Source organism: Limulus polyphemus, unplaced genomic scaffold, assembly GCF_000517525.1.
Source record: "Limulus polyphemus unplaced genomic scaffold, Limulus_polyphemus-2.1.2 Scaffold633, whole genome shotgun sequence".
NCBI lineage: Eukaryota > Metazoa > Arthropoda > Merostomata > Xiphosura > Limulidae > Limulus > Limulus polyphemus.
In genome coordinates, this window is record NW_013666243.1 from 457,327 (window position 1) to 466,193 (window position 8,867).

Consider the following 8,867-nt stretch of genomic DNA (forward strand, 5'->3'; position numbering starts at 1 on the left):
GCATAGATTACCCAATTTACACCAATTTTCTCTAGATTCCTGGCATCCAATGCAAAAGAATAGCTCTCTTACTCTCTCTCCAATGTTTTCTTAATACCTAAGGGCCCAACCATTGAAAGATTGTAGAGATGACAAGGTGATTCAGAATATATATACTATGGAAGCACCAACGGTAGTCTACTAGTATCTTCCCATTTCCGATATAAAAAGCCCTCTTTTAGGTATAATGAATCCCATTATGGGCAGTATATGTGCATCTTCAGCGTTTATGGAGCAGCCAGTTGCCATGAGGGTGATTCTGCACTATTCCTGGCCTACTTGTATCTTTTGCCTGAACATCTTTCAGTTCAGTACTGGACCACATTAATTCCTCATTATTTGTGGATGCTGTACCTTGAATTATATTCTGTTGTAATATAGGTTGGTCATCCTTACTATCTTGTTCTTCCCGCATTTTATAGTATTTACATTCTTCATCAATATATAATCTTTGGAATAATGTGTCAGCATTTCCATGGTTCTGTCCAGGACAAAGTATGATGTCAAAGTTGTACCCCTGGAGTTTTTGAAACCATCTTGCTATCTAGCCTTCTGGATTGTTAAAAACTCATCAGCTATTTTAATGCTGCGTGATATGTCTGGAATGTAACATTTTGTCTATATATGCAATGATGGATATGATTTAGAGCTCGAACAACAGTTAGTAGCTCTTTCTGAGTAGTGAAATACCTCCTTTCTGTTGCACTTATTGCCTTGCCATAATAGACAATTACATGTTCTTTTCCATGCAATACCTCCTTTCTGTTGCATTTATTGCCTTGTCATAGAAGACAATTACATATTCTTTTCCTTGCAAAATCACTGGCATGTATAACTAAAATGAGTGGATCTTCAAGAGTTGGGGACGCTAATACAGGAGTAGTTGTAAGTTCTTTTCTTCAGTTTATTGAATGTTTGTTCACAATCAGTAGTATAACAAAACTTACTTAATGCAAGGTTAGACCAGTTTCAAATATCTTCACAGTATATGACCATGAAATCACTGTTTACTAAGTGGCAATTCATGCACCAGAGGTTGAACTTCCAGTGACAACAAGGAGAGCTGTAATTTTACCGTCAAGAAATGAAATATTCATACCAGGACTTATCATGATTAAATTTACATCTGGTAATTGAACCATACTAAAACCAAATATTCCAGTGCCCTGTAAGATTAATGGTGGGAAGAACTCTTATGGAACTGAAGAATAAATATTTCATTGTTACCATGATCACAGTGAACAATGAAAGCAGTCAAGTCTTTTTTGAGACATTGCAAGATGTGAAGGTAGTACATTCATATCACGGATCATCAGATGTAGTCAGCTTTGAGGCAAGATGTAGGAAATCTAACGTGAAATTCCCACACATGGACAGCTTTCCACCTCACTTACAAGAACTGCATGACCAGAGATGTATAGAACTACAGCTGATCAATTCCAAATATTATGTGACTTGCTTATAGAATATCATATCTTCTGAAGTGGACCTTGTGACTTAGGCTGAAAAAATTAAATATATCATATAGTAATGGAGATGCAACTTTAATACATCAGTTAACCAAGGGACTTCAACTTGTCAGACAAGCTGAGAGTTTCAAAGTGATTGATGCCATAAAGGAAGAAGAAATAACAGAACCATGTACTATTCCTATTCCTTGGGCACAACCTCTTTTACTTTTTTTAAAAAAGAACAGATCCACTGGTTCTGTGCAGACTACCAGTAGGTGAATGAAGTTGCAAAGAAAGATACAACCCCCACTGCCTAGGATTTATTCTACTTTGAATGCTCTATCTGAATCAAAATAGTTTCAACACTGAATCTCAAGAGTGAATATTGACAAGTAAAAGTCAACAAAGCAAGTAGAGAGAGGACATTCTTTACAGCAAGAAATGGATTGTGACAATTTGTTGTGTTACAAAACGGATTGTTTAATGCACCTACTGCATTTCAATGACTAATTGAGAGTGCTCTCTCTTAGTTACCTTAGAATGTCATGATCAACTCCTTGGGTGATATAATTGTGCATGGGAAGATATTTAATAATGCTTATGATGTATTAAGGAAAGACATAGACTTGTTGAGGAAATTGAACCTTAAGCTGAATCCCAAGAAGTGTGAATTATTCTGTCAACAAGTAAGTTTTCTAGGACACATAGTCAGCCGAGAGGGGGTGTCTACAGATCCATCTAAGACTGAATCTGTTCAGAATTGTCCAAGATGAAAGAACTTGCATAATAGGATTTCTAGGACTATGCCCTTACTACCACCTTGTAAAATCATTTTCTGTCATAGTTCATCCTCTACACAAATGACTTGATAAACCATGTCTCTGCATGAAATCAGTTCCTGATATGCACTCTTCCTTGATGTCAACCATCCACATGTCATGAAGTGTAGAGGAATTTCTTAAAGTAAAAGTAACTTCTAACTTGTCTCTTGCTAAAACCTTATGTATACTTGCTGTTTGCATCAACCCACCTTTTTCATCATAACCAGAGGCAGTTTTCCACCTTTCATTGCGAAATTGGATTGAACTATTGTATTTGTTGCACCAGTATTGATCAACTTCTAATCTAATCAAGCTTCTAATCAACACACTCATGGAACTATAAATTGGTTTCTTTAAATAAGAACTTTTTTTGTGGCAAATAGAATATTCTCATCTGAATTGCATTATTTTTACATCATTATCCAAAAGAACCCGCTCAATGATAGAAAAGGTTATAACACTAGTGGCATAAGTGGGGTTATTTTTGTTAAAATAAAACTAAACTTTGTCTTTGGGTTAACTTCAAGATAACAACCCGAACAAGAAGCGAGATGGAAAATCTGCTGAAAATGGTAAAACTGTAGAAAGAAGATCAGGAAGAAAGAGACAGAAAATTAGTAGGCAAGCAAGAAGGAAGATACAGATAAAATGTGAAGAACGAAATAGAAAATTAAAAACAAAGATCACGAAGAAAGAGATAGAGAATTAAAAGAAAATCAAAGAATGATGAGTCAGAAAACTGAAAGATAAAAAAGCGACAGAGAATTAAAAAAACCTAGAAAAAATGAAAATTATAGGACCTTCATGGACAATTCCATCCAAGAAACTACCAAATGAAATTTTAGAATTTAGCTACCCAGTTCAACAATGTTGTTCAATCAAAAAACAAACAGACTATAATGGATAGGTACCATGAAAGGTATATCAGACTCAGTTCTAAATAATGTCCAAAGTAAATGAGTGGAATACTGAGCAATAAGCTATTTATCTTGCTTTCCATTTAAGAGGACCAGTTTTATATTAGTAAACAACCTTCCAGCTGAGAGCCAACAGTGGTAGCTGCCTTATCCAACAAGTTTGAAGTGACACACCAGAAGGAAGTATTCAAAGCAAATTTCTGGAACACTGTGTCCAGGAAAGAAGAGACATTAGCAAAACTTGTGGAAGATTTGGAAAAGCTTGCCTAATTATCTTACCTGAAAGCTCCACGTGCAACAATGAATTCACTGGCACATAACCAAAAATGCCATAAGAGATGAATGTGTGAGAATTAGGTTGAACAACAAAAGCCAAATCCAGTCCACTTAACGATAACGAATCAGTTTATATCTTCTACCACACTGTCTACAGGCTACGTTCACTTTAACACAAATCGTAGGCCTAAGTTCAAACACAATGTTTTAACAGAAGATTTATCTTAATTATATGTCTAACCCACAAATATACTTACAGAATTTCAAGGCTAATTGATTGAGTTAAGGAATGGACATGATAACTTTCACTACTAACACCAATATGAATCACTCACTTGAAGCCTTTTAATTGTCAATTAACTCAATGTTTTGCTGATTTTTGTTTTTATAATATACCCATGTTTTTAGATATTTCACAAAGCATCTCGATAATTACATTATAATTAACTTTCTAGATATTGCAATATCATCATGATTACCAACTCCCTCTAGAAATATCCAAATTAAAATATTGAAATTATAGCTTACAACAATTTAGTAATTTACAAAACTAAACATAAATTTAATCTATTATATTCAAAACAAAATCTTAGAGTAACAAATATCTGTAATTGGTCATCTTTTCTTAATTTCCAATAAGGCTGCACTGTGGATTGGAAAGTCCAATGTTCAAAGCACGATATGTCACTAAAGTGCACTTTCAACTGTAACACAAGCTGTAAGCTGTGTTTAATAAGCATGTTATAAGGTTTATTTTGTAAGTGAACGGGATAAAGCTGTCGAAGTGTGTAAGGAGTCCTGTAAAACGTCTTTTTTTCTGTAGATGGATATACAAAATATGTTAGTGTTACGGTTAATGAGGATGTCTAAAAAAAGATACGTTATTATTATTCTCAACCTCGCATATGAATTTAATGTCAGTATGTTGCGAGTTCAGGTATTCTAAAAATTTTGAGTCATTATCTTGATTATGAAAAAAATGTCGTCCACATACCTTCTATAAAAAATAGGTCTACAAACGGCGAGCCACATGTCGAGCCATTTCTGTTCGTAATAAAATAGGAACGCATCAGATAACGTTAGATCCTGTGGGGAGCCCATCAAAACGCCATCAATTTGTTCAAAGAAGATGATGTTAATCGGAAATGTGAATTCTTCGTTGTATGGTTGAACGTGGTCTTAAACATGGCTAAATGGCGGATGGACCAACATTATATCAACCAAAGTTAAAAATATTAACCCATACTGTGTCTTGACATTTAAATATAACAAGGTTAAGAAGAGCGAGTCAAATCTTGTCTTTTTAGAGAGGAAGCGGAATGCAAGTTTGTTGGATGCTACATATATGATTTTACCACTTTTAACGAACCTACTACGGGCAATAAGGTTTTTGTTGACATGACTGGATCAGGACATACAAGCATGAACAAAAAGAAGTTCACAACAAATACTTTAAAGGTAGGAAAAGGTCCAAAGCAGCTGAAAAACTTGAAGGCGGGTCAAGAAATAATATTATTAACAGACGGAAACTGCAAATGAAAAAGTACTTCAAAGCGGTAATTAGTCAGATGTAAAAAATCTGTGTGTCTGCTGAAAAATTTCACGAAGAAAAACATTTCCTAAAAGCCAACATAGTTGACATAATTGCAACCATTGAAAGTTTTCGAGCCAAAGACATTGAATCTCAGAACTTGTCAGGCTATGCTCAATAATTTCCAGTTTTTCCCTTTTCAGTCTCGAAATTACAGAATACCAACGTACACACTGATGCAACTGGATCACTGGTAAAACCAATAAACAAAGAAAGAAACGTGTATTATTATTTCAAAGTAATCAAAAACTCAAAACCAAATACCACCTCTATCCCAGTAGCCAATATCCTGTCACATGATCATTCAGTTCCAGCTATCACCAATTTTATTATGAATATCTGCAAATCGTTCTATTTAATACAGATAAAACAATGGAGACCACAAATAGTAGTAACTGATGACAGCTGGTCTCTAGTCTTGTCAACTGGATGGCATGTCATAAACTGAAAATATCCCAGTGTGATAACTGCAAGATGCACAAACTTAGTCTTGTATTTTTTACATGTCACCGTTGGCTTTTGTTGTAAATTAAGCAAAAATACTCTAGACCTTTTTATTCTACTTTGCAAAGTTGCAAGAATGTAATCAATTATAGGAGGCATTTGACATTTATCAGCGTGATGTGTTGGTTTAACCAGATTGACATCCAGCAAAGTACAGAAAAGTTGGGAGTTCTTGTAGAAAACCATTAAAAGGAAACTGCGGAGAAATTGATTAATAATAAAATAGAAAGTATCATTAGTGAAGGTGCTTTTTATGAGGTGAAGACAATTGTATTCTCTTCTCCATATTACCACTTCTTTTTGACTGCTAAAAAAGAATCAATTGCTACAACAAATTGCTTGAAATTGAATGTTGTTACTGTATAAACTGTTGGAAAAGGAATATATGTACTGATTTCTCCTGTCGAGCAGCGTACTGATTGATCCTCAACATTTCACAGGAGATGGGTTATATTTGTTGAGAGTGCAGTTTAGTGGCATATCGTGTTTTGAACATTGGACTTTCCAATCCACAGTGCAGCCTTGTTGGAAATTAAGAGAAGATGACCAATTAGAGTTATTTGTTGCTCTTTAAGCTTGCTGGAAAGCAAAAGAAGGTTAGCCATTAGATTAGATTAGTTAAATTTCTACTTCTCATGAAATGTATTGAAATCAAGAAAATTGATTTATATATTGTTTTTGTTGGCAATCATAGTTCTTCTTTGTGTTCTTCATTGGTTGAAGTTTGGGGTGCTGCTGCTCGCGAGGTATGGCTTGCTTACTAAATGTTTTCATACAAATATAGAGCACACATTATTTTGCTGCAAATAACACGAAATTTATTCAGGAAGATGCCTTATTTGGGGCAAATACTGCAAAAATACGGTACTATTTGGGGGTACTGCAATGCCAATGACACAGCTTTTTTTTTCATTAAACAATTTTAGTTGTATTTAAAAGAGTAAACAATATATATATATATATATATTGAGTGAACAAGACGTGTAAGTGGATTAAAACAAAATGAAGAGAACCTTTACTTCGTCAACTACTGAACTATGAATAAGGAACCAGGAATAAGTAACCAATTCTAGATGGTAAGACTAGGCACCGATAGTAATTTTGTTTTTCTTTCAATTTATTGGTAATCCTTGGTGAATGGTAATTTAAACAAGAATAGCATGCTATACATGTTCTAAACAACCAAGTCAAAGAGCACTTAGTTTTTAGCAGAGCAATTCAAATTTAGAAATTTATTGCCCAAAAGGAATATAAACAGCCAATATATGTCCCTCTCACCTGTTGAGCAACTCATAATTGAATAGTGGAATTGGCTGTATTTTTGCCCTCAGGAGTAGCATCAATATTATTATTATTATACGTATTTAAAAAAATAGTGCAATTTAAATGAAGACTGCGTGTTATTTAGGGCCAGAAAATGCTGTTTGATGTGTAGGATTTCTTTAATCGATGATTCTAGATCAGTGTTGGCCTCGCAGATGATAGTTTGTTTGTTTTGAATTTCGCGCAAAGCAACAAGATGGCTACTCTTTTACCAACGAATAATTGATCATCACATTATAGCGCCCCACGGCTGAAAGGGCGAGCATGTTTGGTGGGACGGGGATTCAAACCCGCAGATTGCGAGTCGAGCTCCCTAGCCACCTGGCCATGCCGGGCCGCAGAGGATAGTGAAATTAAGTATATGTAGTTGGTCCTGTTTCTTCACTATGTTGGCGTATAGAGGAAGCGCGTGTCTATCGAGGGGAATCGAATCCCTGATTTTAGTATTGTAAATCCGAAGACTTACCCATTTCCCACCGGGGGGACATAGAGGAAGCACAGGGATTTCTTAACTTGTTTGCATTTTAATGGAAATTCATATATGTTCAATGACTCTGACGTTTAGATGGCGTTTGGATTTGGCAATATAGGAGCCTTTACAGTTTCCATACGTGAAAAGATATAGAGGCCAAGAACACTGAAGAATTTGGAGAAGGTCTTTAGTAAAAAGAAATTTTATGTGCGTGATGTGGATTTGTAAACTAACCGGAAATATACTTGGGGGTAATAACAATGAATTATGCATTGAAACTGATTTTTCAAAGTTAAGCTTTGTTTACAAATATATGGAAGACAGAAATATATAGTAGGTTTGAAATTTTTGTATGTTTTATTTTTCTAACTTCTCCTCTTACTCACTTTTCATGCGTTATGTAAATTGTTCATATTTTACATTATATTTATTTTCAAAGCTATCTTTCTCGGCATTTATTGCACCAGTTGTATCATTGAGGGTGTGAATGACATGGACATTGTCATCAGTAACACCATAAAGGCCATCTCTGTCATGTAAAAATTCCGATTTGTTCTGTTTAGGTGATGGTTTCTTAGTTCAAATCTACTCAATGAGCTACCCGAACTCACCACGGCGGGAAATATAGCTCCAGGTTTTTGTGTTCTTATGTTTAGGTGATATCTCTCTCAAATTATTAACTCGTAAAATGTCTGTCAAATTTTCATTGACGGTAATTTTGTCTTCAGTTAGGTTTTTACAAAAATCTTGAACAAAATTACAATTCCTTTTCCAAAAATTAGACATATTTCTGCGATTACCCAATGTTTTTGATTTTTTGTTAATATTTAAAGACAAAATGTTGAATCTTTTCTAAAATATCCATCTTTAATTGGATTAGAAACATTTTTTTACAAACATTCTGCAAACATAGATCAGGCACTTCTCCCATTACAGCTTCTTCAGGGTAAGATCCAATATCTTTTCTAAAGAGGTAAATATATTACACAGGCCGAATGGCATGACACATGCCTCAAGTAACAGCAACTTTGGTAGTTGCGAAACATTAAGTCATTCCGAATTACTGTGGGTAATTCTGAAGAAACATTAAGGTTATACAGGACAAAGTAAGATAAACATTTTTTAAAATAATATTTGCAATCTGTGGAATTTGTGTATTGTATTGTAGTAATTTTATTAATATTATATATATATTTTAATGTAAAATTTAGTTTAAAGATTTATTTTAAATCGATAGTAATTTTTTATTTTAAAGCTTACGTAAAAATGCTTTAAACTGAAAAATAAAACTTGTATATTTTCTTTTAAACTTCAAATTTTAGACTTAAATCTTATTACTTTTCAAATGTCTTTAGTTGTTTCCTGGTTTTATAGTTTTTATACTGAAGACTAGTCTGTGATACCACGGAACGGGCTTAATAAAGAATAGTTTGGAAAAAAATTAAGTTTTATATATATATATATAACTTTTTA